At 43.1% G+C, this 11,894-nt stretch overlaps 1 protein-coding gene across 3 annotated transcripts in view; it reads right to left on the reverse strand.

Moving 5' to 3' along the window:
* ADD1 (adducin 1) overlaps positions 1-9,719 on the reverse strand; it is a 51,106-nt gene extending 41,387 nt beyond the window's left edge. For all 3 annotated transcript variants that reach the window (XM_054391612.1, XM_054391611.1, XM_054391613.1), the window contains exon 1: positions 9,656-9,719. The gene's annotated coding sequence lies outside the window, so the exon portion shown is untranslated. The remainder of the gene's footprint in view (positions 1-9,655) is intronic.
* Positions 9,720-11,894: the final 2,175 nt, after the last annotated feature.

Here is an 11,894-nt window from a genome sequence, read left to right on the forward strand (position 1 = left end):
GGAAAACTACATGTTATATCCCCTCCCCCTGCTTACATAAGCTAACCAGCTCCATCTTAGAGAGTCTTATTCCACTACTCCTAAGGGAAGGCTGTTGCAGACTTCTATGCCTCTGTTGCTTAGGAACCATCTTTTCCAGTTTCCAGACCAGGTTTATTCTTGATAGTTTATATCCAGTTGTTCTTGTACCTCAAGCTTAAGAAACTCTTTTCACCCATCTGTGTTGTTTCACCAGTATTTCTATGAAGAGCAACTTCTCCCCTGCTTTGTTTTCCCAGATCAAACAAGACACTGAGTCCCCTTTCCAGAGCAAATCCTCCATTTCCTTACTGATTCTAGGAGTCAGTTCCTGCACCTCTTCAAGTCCAAATGCCCTTTTGACTTGATGGCAGGTGACAGGAATTAGATACAATGGTCCAGAGAAGCTTTCATTAGTACCAGAAAATGTCAATACCACTTTCCTCCTCTAAAGCAAAAACATTAATATGGCAGCAAGAGCACGCTTGTTATCCTCATATCTTCCATGGTTGCTGACTTCAACAGGTTAGTCAGCCTGAAGTGGTCTTCTGTGTTTATAATGGTGACACTTGGCACCAAGCTGATGAGAAAATGTGAGCTTGGTGTAAGAAATGGGAACGCACCAATGCTTTTAATGAAAATAATCTTGAAATTAATCCTTGACAAATTCTACTGCTAACATACTTTCAATACATCACCTTCTGGTCACCCAGTTCTTTTCATGCTCAACACATCCTGTCACCAAATCAGTGCTCACAGAAACGTCACTCTAGCTTTTACATCGACTCATACAACACATAATGTGACTCCTAAACGAAGAGCTCAGCTCTAACCACGTATCCTCTCCAAGATGTCATGTATTTCATAGAAAGGGTCATTAGATTTCTCTGACCAAGTCTTCCTCTGTTAAGAGCTGTACCACTTCATCCCCTGTTTTCCTCTTACCTCTTGCATACAATAGCTTCTCTTTCTAAATTTAAACAAATCCCTGAATATTAAGGTCACACTAATGATGCAATAACTACCCCAAGCCACCTATTCCTCTAAACAGAGTGACTCTTGCTGCTCATCAGCCACCCAACACCCTTCTGCCTTGACATTTAGCAACAACTCCTGCAACTGGGCCTCCAGTTACACAGACCACCTACTTCAAAATTCCAGAGTAACACATAGTCCCACTGACCTGCACCCTGTTAGACTTACCTTTACAGAATTCATTTTCATAACCTCAGTTCAATACATTCAAAACTCTATTCACTGAAAATTGAGGCAAACTTTTCATGGCAGTCTTTCACTTGTATCTAGATTATTTTTAGTCTTGTTTCCTTGTCCACATGCTTCCTGACAAGACAGGTCATCACTCCTGTTCAGGTTATCTGCTTACTCCTGATGCTCCTCTTCAGTTTACTGTTAACCTTGCTAGATCTTACATCTCCACTTTTTTTTTAATATGAAAAAATAATCACTTTGCAAAGAGCACAAGTACAGAAGTACAGTTGCCAGAATTATCTGCATTTATTGCTGTATCAGAAGTTCAGCTATGCCAGAAGTGAAAGCACCTCATTAAATACACCCTGAACATTGCTGTAAAACTGGAACTGCAAGAACATTTGGATGCTGAACTAAGTCATAGCTTTTGTAGTTTGAACATTCACTTCTATAGAAGCAATTATTATTAATAGCTTTTCATGACAGAGATATGGTTGGGTCTTTTCTTGGGTTAGTTGAACCTTTGTTTGCTTGGTTTTCCCCCTAAATTATGATGCATGGCTAAAACACGAGTAAAAATCTGTAATGAGCAAATGAGTAAAAATGCCACAAAGTGTCTCCAGAGACAGAAGAGCAAGTAAGGTAAAGGGTGCTTAACTTCAGCTTTAGTTCAGATGTTACATCTGAATGTAAAATGAAGACAAAACAAAAAACCTGTATCACCACCATTTCAGTCCAAGAACACACTGCACAGCTATCACAAAACTTAGTTGAAGGGAAAAGTGCCTGCAGAAACAAGGTTCAAATTTAGGATTACTATAGCAACAGAGAGGAGGGAAGGGGAAATTACAAAATAACTCTCTCAGATCATCCAATACTTGAAGAATAAATTTAGACTTCATTTTCAGTCAAATGAACTGAATTTATCCTATCTATTAATGATAGCATACTGAATTAAGGATTAAACAAGCAAGAACTGTAGCATAAGAAGTAAAGCAGCAAACAAATTCAGACTGAATGACCTTTTCCTTCTACCAGTAAGTATTTGGTATCACAACAGGCCTTCAAACCAGTAACTAATAACAGAGTATTATTCTGGAAGGTGTCTAGCCCTGATTAAAGATCTGCAAAGAGAAAGAGACATCTGAGATCTGCCTTATTCTTAACTAAATGACTCCAGCAACTATGCTACTAGAAATGTGCAGAAATATGCACCCATTTGACTTGGAGGTGCAATGAATTTCTGAAAATGTAGTTCAGTTCTTACAGAACCAGCGTATTTCAGCAACATCTGTGACCACAGTAATAAAAATGCCCTGAAAAGCAGAAAATGTAGAACAAAGTTTAAACTCTTTTAAAAGGGTATATTATGAAAACCAAACCAGGATATCTTAAGTAACTCATTACATCTCTTTTCATTATGCAGTATTTAACATTCTTTGTATTTTGGGGTTGTTTTAATTAATGCTTAAAAACAATTTGTGTAATAGACACTATTCCAGCATCTGTTAAAGACTGAAAAAAAAAGAAGCAAGAAAAACAGCCTCAGTCTTCTGGAGAGAGCAGTCATTGCAATCTTGCTCACATCAGACAGGATCCCAAAGCCAGGAAACATGTGGCTGAAGTCACAAATGGAGTTACAATGGTTTACTTTTGACATTGAGAGCTTTGCTCGAGGCATGGAGGGGTGTCTCCCCACTTTAGTGGTAAGCATTGACCCATAAAGTCTCTAAGCCCCAGGCAACTTTTCCAACAGCCAGAACATTCAATTAATAAGGCTGCCCTCATGATTTGCAAGACTGCCTAAGTCCAGCTTTTCTGGCTGACACTCAGGCTTTAACCATACTTCCCAGCCTTCTGTTCACCACTTCTGGCTTTCCTTGACCAACTGCCAAAATGCTCTTTATTTTCTGGTGGCTGGGCAGGCCAGAGGATAGTTTCAGAGACTACCTTCTTCTTCAATTTGTGCACCAAACTGTTCACTCTGCTTTCCGCTCTTGGCTTCTCCCCAAGTTGCTGCAGTGGGAGAAAACTGGAAGACACTGGAAGGACTATCATTCCACAACTGTGAAGCAAGGGTAGAGGCATCTAAACTGGGGGTTCCTTGTCCTTAAATCAACATCACCACTGAGACAAAGTGTCCTAGATCAACAGTAAAGACTACAGCAGATCCACAAGCAGACATCCCACTTGTCAGAACCTTTCCCCTATGCTGCAGCCACAAACATCCTCTCCTTATAGGAAAGAGGCAGCAGCACAAGATGATCCTCTTAACTCAGCAGCAGCAAGATTAGTACAGGTTCTAAAGGAGATGGAAAGTGTGAAAAACACCCAGGCAGGCTCTCAGCTACACGTAGCAGTAGACAACCACAGGAGAGTTTCAGAAGTCCAAGGCATGGAAATCCACCACCTTTCCTTCACACATAAAAGACACAATAGCTTTCTCTGATATTAAGCACAAATCCCCCCTCCATCCAAACGACCTACATCGTTTTTACCTAAATCCCCAGATAAGATTCATTTCAGATATACAACTGGGCTCTAAGCAAGCTTCCAAGATCATTATTAATTTAGATTCCAAAATAATTGAGTACTGTACCACAAATGTTCTACATAACCAAAGAGATTTTCACTGCATACTTGGCCACGAATACCTCATGAAAAATAATTTACAAAAACAAACACCTCTTTCCTGACATCTTCACCCTGAATTTATCCATGAAAGACACAAAACCATTCTGAAATGCTTCCAAGTTATCAGTTATAACTAAAATTACCAGAATCTATTTGAAAATTCACCACATAATAAATTTAAGTGAAATAGGGAAGGAGAAGAAAGCCTAAAGGCCCACACACTTTGCTATATATACTACAGGCTTAAAATTATATCCACAGTAAGGAAAGAAGATTTACTTTGGAATCAAAATAGAAGCCTGGGGTTTACAATGAATTTGTTATTCAAATCATAGGGAAACTTGAAGTGACATTGAAAAAGAAAAGCGACACTTCAGTTGGTTAGAATTTTACCTGAAAATCATTAAAAGCTTTTCAGTAACTGAAAGCACCTAGAGAAAGACAACAGAATTAATGAAATATGATTTCCTCCCAACTCAAGTCTCTTACACTTATTTATCCTTTTTTTATCCCAAGCCCTCATGATCCTCCCTTAAATACTGTGTGAGCCCTATCGTTGCTCCTCCCTTCACCCAAGCACTGGTCCACCCAGGCTGGCCATGCAAGAGGCAAAATATACTTGACAGGTCAGAGCTATCCAGAGTGACTGGCAGGCAAGTGTGTGACACCAACACAGCCAGATGCTTCTGCTTCCCTGAACAAATCAGAAGCCATGCCCCCTTAGTGTGGACAAGTTTGGCTACCAGATTGTCCCATTACTGGCAGAAGCTTTCTATGCTTGAAGTCACCATTTTCCTGTTAAATTTACCTTATAGGTTCAGAAGTTGAAACCAAAAAGAAGCCCCTCTAACTCTGTGATATTTTGCATACAAAGCTTTTGGTGAAGATTTTTTGGTGAAAACCTCTCAAAAACTTGCAGCTCTCAGAGAATGCACCACAGCAGCAACACATTTTGCTGAATTTTAGGTGCAACGGATGTTTCACGTGCATACATACTTTAGAGACTTCCAGCAACAACAGCTAAATAAATTGTTGCATCTGTTAAACAAAGACTAAACTTAAAGTTTGCCTTGTCCATCACTTCCACAGTCACAACACAGGAACAGCCACTTTATGCTGTACAGCACATTAAAAACCAAACAAAACACCTAAAAAACCCCAAACCAACCAACATCACAAAAAACTCCTTAACCAAACAAGCCAAACCCCAAACTAAACCACAGATGACAATCATCGTGGGTCAAGGTTTTCCCAGACACTGGCTGGTTTAATCTCACATTAGCTGCAATCAAACCGCAATAGTGTATTAAGACCTTGCTAGATGGTTAGGAAGTGTAAAAAGCACCCCACAAGCTTCTATATGGCTCCATGTCAAATTACAGGTTTTGGTCCAAAGTTGCTTTTCATGTTTACTGATTCCAACCAAAACTCTAGAAAGATCTTGTAATAATCCGGTTGTAATAATCTGATTTCCCCCTAATCTTCAGTGCATAAATGGGCCACAACTTAACCTTTATCTACTCACTTGATGCGAAAGTATCAAAGATACCATAAATTGTTACTGATTAACTGCTTTACCACTGATTCAGCTATTCAATTTGGCATATGGAAGAAAACCCAAATCTCAGCGCTCTGAAATATTTTACTCCCTATCTTTTCAGATTTCATGAGTCAAGATCTGAAAACAATATGTAACATATGGTGGAAAAAAAAATAAATCAATCACTTTAAAAGACAAAACCCAACACATTAGTCAATTAAAAATGCAAAGGAGTATTTGATGAGTCTGAAAAGCACAGAAACTCAAGCCCTCAGCTTCTGCTTTCAAGTATGTTGATTTTCAATCGATTTGCAGGGAAAATACCTCAAATAAGTGATAGTGAAAAACTCTTCTGATGTCCAGCTTGCTAATGTAACTCATCTGAAGCTGAAATGTTGATCTTTCACTGAGTAAATAACTGCATCCAACAGAGCAGGCAGAGACCATTTCTCAAAATGCAATCTAGTAAACAAGGTCAAAAGGAGGAAGTAGGTGCTGAAAAAGTCACTACTCCTGTTTGACTACACCTCCAAAGACACTTTCAGTTTCTTCTTAACCATCAGAGTCAATCCAGCAAAGCCAGCAAGCACACATGTTGGTCAACCAGCTTGAATGGTGGTATACAAATCCCTCTCTACACTGAATCTTAAATGACCCTGAAATGATGAACAGTTAAGACCAAAACTCCCCAAAGCAGCAGCAATACAAAAAGCATAAAGTTAATTCAAGACCAAGACCATTGGTTAGAAAGTTAAGCTGGAGCCCTCACCACAAATGGCATTACCTCAGCTTATATCTGATTTGAAAAGCAGTACTAGAAAGGATGTTTTCTGGAGTCTCTGCCCTTACAACTTCTGCAATTACTAACCACTAACATTTCTGAACTGACAAGACCACAGTAAACAACATCCTCTGACTGGTGAGGAAAGAAACAAACCTGCTTCCATTTGACTGAAGATTACCAAGATTATTCCCAATAAACAGATGCTTACTGAGATGATCACAGATATTACCATAAAGTTAAGTTGAATGTTCCATTAATTACTGCAGAACTCTGCCTTTGCACACTCAGTGATAGGAAAAGTAACTACAGGAAAGGGTAATTTTAAAGTGAAAATTATCATAGATCAAAAGATCTGCACAGCCAGCACTTTTCAAGCATTATTGCCTCTAATGAAAAGAAGCTTTCCTCAGGAAATAAACTGGTTTACAGAATTCACACTTCCCACCTTTCTTTACCAGCAGGTTTGTACAGCTATTGCCCTCAGCCTTACCAAAAAGGAGTATTTTTTATGAGAAATGCTGTAAAAGTGGCAAGATTTTTTCCCGAGAAGACTAAATAAATTATATGAATGGAAACTGCAAAACTCAAGCAACCTGGGAAGTTTTACTATTACTTTAAAATACCTGCTTTTGAATCTGTGAATACAGAAGATGCATAACTTAACAGAAGAATTCTAGACAGGTTCTACAGCAGATGTCCATATGACCTGCCAACAGAATCAGCAGATCAAACTTATACTCAAATCTGCTCACAATCAAATTTTACACATAAAGCACTATCAATGTGTTGAAGAGACATTTAGTTACAGCATGAATTACCAGCACAGTGTGCTAGTAGTGCTGTTTCAAGGATTACTTTCTGCCATGCAGCACAGCCCAAAAGTAAATTCCAACTTAAACCCTCTCAAAATCAGAAATTAGGCATTTTATGTATTTTACTTCTTGTCCTCATGCTTCAGTTTTCCTCGCTGCACAACAAAAGCAACACTCCTCTGGTAAGCTCTCTCTCAGAAAAGCAGTGGGCAAGTTCTGCTACTGTGAATTTTTGCCTCAAAGCAGGACTGGTTCATTTGCATAGTAACAGTTTGGGATTTGCAAATTACTCACTATTCACCACTACTAAGGTCTTCAATAATTAAGGAAACTATTTCTACAACTTCTAAGCCTGAAACTCCAATTTTAATATTTTATAATATTTGTTAAGAAAACTCAGCTTCTTCCTCCTATGTATCACAGACCATTGGGTGAGGAGAGTTGTTAAAGGCATCTCATGCCAAGAAACTACCCCGCACAAGCCAACACCTGCAGCTTTATCCTTACTCCTGTGAAAGTCTCCCAGTGCTCAAATGGGTTTGTCCACAATCTCATCAAGTGATCCAATTCTGTACATGCAAAATAACATACTGATGGTAGATCTCAAAGAATGAGGAGAGTTGAGTCATTTTATGATCTTCTGTTGGAGACATCTAAGCCAAACTGTCACAGAAAAATACTGATTCAGTAAATGACCTTCTTCACAACATTACTGACCCATACCCTAATCAACTTACTGGCACAACACACTAGCAAAAGCACTTGTTTCTGATGAAGCACAAACATCCAGATTTCTCACACCATTTTATAACAACCTTAAAAAAGAAACGTTTCAGGCAACACAACTTTTTTGCTAAAGAATTCTCAGTGTGGAATCTCAGACAGAAACCAGAACTCCGATAAAACCAGCAGATGCTTAAAGACTCGAACATACTATAATGCACATATTATTATCTTGCTGCAGTAGAGATGGGAAAACTTGCAATTGTCTCTTCCTCAAAACTCTCCTAAGAAAACCTGCAACATGAAATTCTGTCACTGAGACAAACTGCATAGAACATTATGTTCACATAAGACTATTTTTACACGATCATATCTGATCTGCTTATTGAATATAAAGCCACCTGCTCCAGAAGCCCAGCGCATGGTTGCTTTTTCCTCACTTATTATACAAGAGAGAGACAGAATTGCTACATCAATCAGTTTAGTAAAAAATCAAAGCCTATTTTAGAAGTAGTTTTATGTTTATTTTAAAAATAAACCCTTTTGCTCTATAAAAAAAAGGAATGCATTTGCAGCAGTTGTGACCTGCCGAGTACTCTGTCAGCACATTCAGTCACGTTACAAGAACCCAGAGCCGTAAACAGCTTGTCTGCATGGAGGTACCTGTAGCTTTCAGCAAAGCACACAGAAATTACCTACCAGTACCTGCAGTCTGACAATTCAGAAGCTGAAGGTAGACATGTTTTGTAAACCTCTGTAAAAACCCATAGGTCACCAGGCAAGAAAACAGAATACTTTTAGTGTATGATGATACCATGGTCGACAGCAACTTTCCAAGAAGAGAATAAAACAACCAGCACTGAGCTTACACCAGTATCTCATGAAAGATTTAAATCCAGTGCTGCTCCCAGCCCCCTATCTCCACACTCCATGGATATTTTTCCAGCTTGACTGGATTTTCCCTCTCCCTAATTAGTAGCTTTAACTAATTTAACAGAGAGTAAGAATCAACCTTAAAAGCAAGAGCGCAGCAATTACGTGCAGAAAGACCTGTGACGTTTTGTATCTAAAGCAGACACTGGAAATGCTAAAATATAGATACCCCCTTCCAGCAGAGGAAACAAAACAACTGCCCATCTGCTGCTGCTGCACCCCGCCAATCACCAGCACCGCACAAACGCATCACATCTCCTCCTTCATTCCTACGCCTCTGCGGACCGCGATTTGGACACTCTAATGCCCCCATTTCGCCAGGCATCGCCACCAGGTCACTTCGCAAGCTGGAAGGGGCAGGTGAAGCAGAAGGGAGATAGAGGAAGGGGCAGCAGACGCAGTGCTGGAGGGCAACGGAGAATCAAACGCTGAGCGGCCGCTTGCTGCGGCGGCACCGGAGCAGGGGCATCCCACCCCGCTCCCCGCGGTGGGTACGGCAGGATGGACTGACACTCCCGAGACAGGGCCGACAGGAAGCTGCCCCTCCGACCCCAACCCTCCACCGCCCCGGCCCACTCAGCAGCTGGAGACCTCCTCACTCCAGACACCCCAAATCCTTCCTCCGCGCCCCAGCCCCTCACCGCAGGCACGCTGCGGACAGCCGGCAGCTGTTTTTTTCCACACATACACCCCCCCCACGCGCCCCGCTGTTTGTTTTCAAGGCAGCGCCAATCACCCCCCGCTCCTCTCCTCTCTGCCGCCCCGAGCTAAACGAGCTGGTTCCAGGCTCTGCGCCCCAGTCTCGTCGCGCCACATCCCCCCTCCCCACAGCGTCTGCGCCCCTCCGCAGAACCCGCCTCCCCCTCACCGCCTGCCCGCCGCCAACAGCTGCGCCCCTGCCCGCCACCTCCTCCTCCCCTCACTGAGGACCGTTAACGGCTGTGCCCCTCTGCAGCCCCCACCCTCACACCGTTACCGGCAGCTCGCCCCGGTGGCGCTCACCCGAGGACAGATGAAAAAGCAAGAGGGAATTGAAAAGGGGCCGCTGCAGACGGTCCCCCTGACGAGGCTGCCTCCGCCGCCGCTGGCCCCACCTCCGCCTCCCGCCGCTCGGCTCCGCTCCCTCCTCCCCCACCGCACCGAGCGGGCCCAGCCCCCGCCCGACAGGGTGCGGCTTCCCCAGGCCGCAGGCCAGTAACGGCGCCGCCAATTGGAGGGCGCACACTCGGCGACTAAGCGGCTCTCCTATTGGTGAGGAGCCTGGCAGTAGGCGCCTGGTGTGGACGGCGGGCAGTGGGGTCGGTATCGCTGTTTTCGCTGGGGTCGCTTCACGGGCTGTGAGGCCCGGGGCGCTTCCCAAGCGGCGGAGCAGAGGCTAAGAAGACGGTCCCTGGTACAGAGAAGGGGTTTCTTGTGGAGTTGTATCCCTTTGGAAAGGAGCAGCGCGTCGTCTGGGAAGCTTATCTCAGCGCAGGCTGAGAGATAGGGGCGGCAATCGAGTAATTGCCAAGGAAGCGTTAGGGTGAAGGGTTCTTTAACACAGCTGTGACGATTTCTAATCGCTGGAAGCTCACAGCAAGTCAGGGTTGATCCAGAAATGCAGCTAGGCCTGAGAACTGGCTTGGGGGGGGCGGGGGGGGGGCGGTGATAGAGACGTCGGTTTAAACTAAAGGTTTTTCAAGCACCTTGCAGATGTTAAATTCCAGTTTAATGAGAAGTTGTGTGCTTGATTGGAGAAGTGTCCAAGATGGATATATACAAATATAGCTTGTAGATAGGAGGTTTGATCAGACGTTTTTAGGTCATCCCTTTAGAGCTTTGAAATCTTTTGAAGAGCTGCGTGGCTGGTAACCCCCCAGTTTGTTAGGCCCTGCAATAAAGCACAAACTATGAAGTTGACTTGTTCTGTTACCACTTGTCTTCTTTTTCTGTACAGAAACCCTGCAGAACCCAATGGCTGTGTAGCAATACAAGACTGGAGACAGCTGTGCTTGTTCAAAGTCTACTCAGCAGGGCCCAGCCATCTGCCTCTACCTTGTCTTCCCCTTGGCTTGCAGATGTCTCTCATTAAACCTCTCTTTAATTTTGGCACCCGACTTCCCTTTCTTCACCGTGGCATTCAACATATAAAGCTCTTTTTCTTCTTACCTGGTGAATGGGAGAAATGGATCCATGTTAAAACTGACTCAGCACAGAAATACTGTTTGAAAATGAAGGTTTCTCTCCAGCTCAACTCACAGTTCTAAGACCAGCAGTGCCAAAGAGGAGGGAGATGTTGAGGACAGCAGTAGTGCCCAGGGACTGGGGGGAGGGCAGTGCTGGCTTAAAGTGCTTGTGTAAGTCCCAGATGCAGTGTCACAAGCAGCTTAGGCTGATCAGAGGATGCCTTTTGCCATTGCACCTCCTCACTCTCACAGTGAAACACTGCAGAGAAGTGCTGCTCCTTTACCTCTCTCTTCTGTCCTACTCTGTGGGCTGCCCAAGGTCACAGGTTCCTGCTGTCCCCTTCCAACCGTCTCCCTGCCCCTTGTATCTCAAACCTTCATCACCAGTCCAGAAAAGACATTGTCGGACCTGGCTAATCTGATAGAAAAAATAGGGGGTGAGGGAGGGGTCGAGGCCAGCTCTGCTGAATCAGCCCACTCACTCTCTAGCCTCAGACCAATACAGCAGATGGATGAGTTGTTTCTGGCCTGACTAGGGTCCTGAGGTGCCCCTGCCAAAGGTGGGGTTAGGTTACTTGGGCAGAACCATAAGGGAGGGCACATACATACCAAAGCAGTTGGCTGTGCAGCAGAAATACAGCATCAAAGACAATCCCAGAAAGCACTTCTGCATTAAGAGATGAAGAGTATTTTTATGTAGCTGACCTTTTTACCTGGCATTAGTGCTCTTTGCTAAACTGTTTACAGCTACCTTGAGAAGCACAGTACTGGGCTGTTGTCACAAATCAACCATCAGGACATTTATCTTTTCCTTTACATGGGGGGAATTCATTCCACAGAGCAGATGCAAATCAGTTTTCTTACCTATAAAGTGGCAAATAGCAGTATCAAACCAGATCTTTCCCTCTTGGCCTGCCAGAACTGTTCTATCCTGACAGTCTGTTGTTTGGGCAGGCCTTGCTTCCCTGCTGTGATCTCTCCTTTTCATCTCATGCAGATTTTACTCCACTTCTTGAACAAAGTTTTGGTTCCCTTAACTAAAACAATTTCAGAATGTGCATTCCCAGCTGCGTTTC

The sequence above is a fragment of the Indicator indicator genome, chromosome 23 (genome assembly GCF_027791375.1).
Source record: "Indicator indicator isolate 239-I01 chromosome 23, UM_Iind_1.1, whole genome shotgun sequence".
Taxonomy (NCBI): Eukaryota; Metazoa; Chordata; class Aves; order Piciformes; family Indicatoridae; genus Indicator; species Indicator indicator.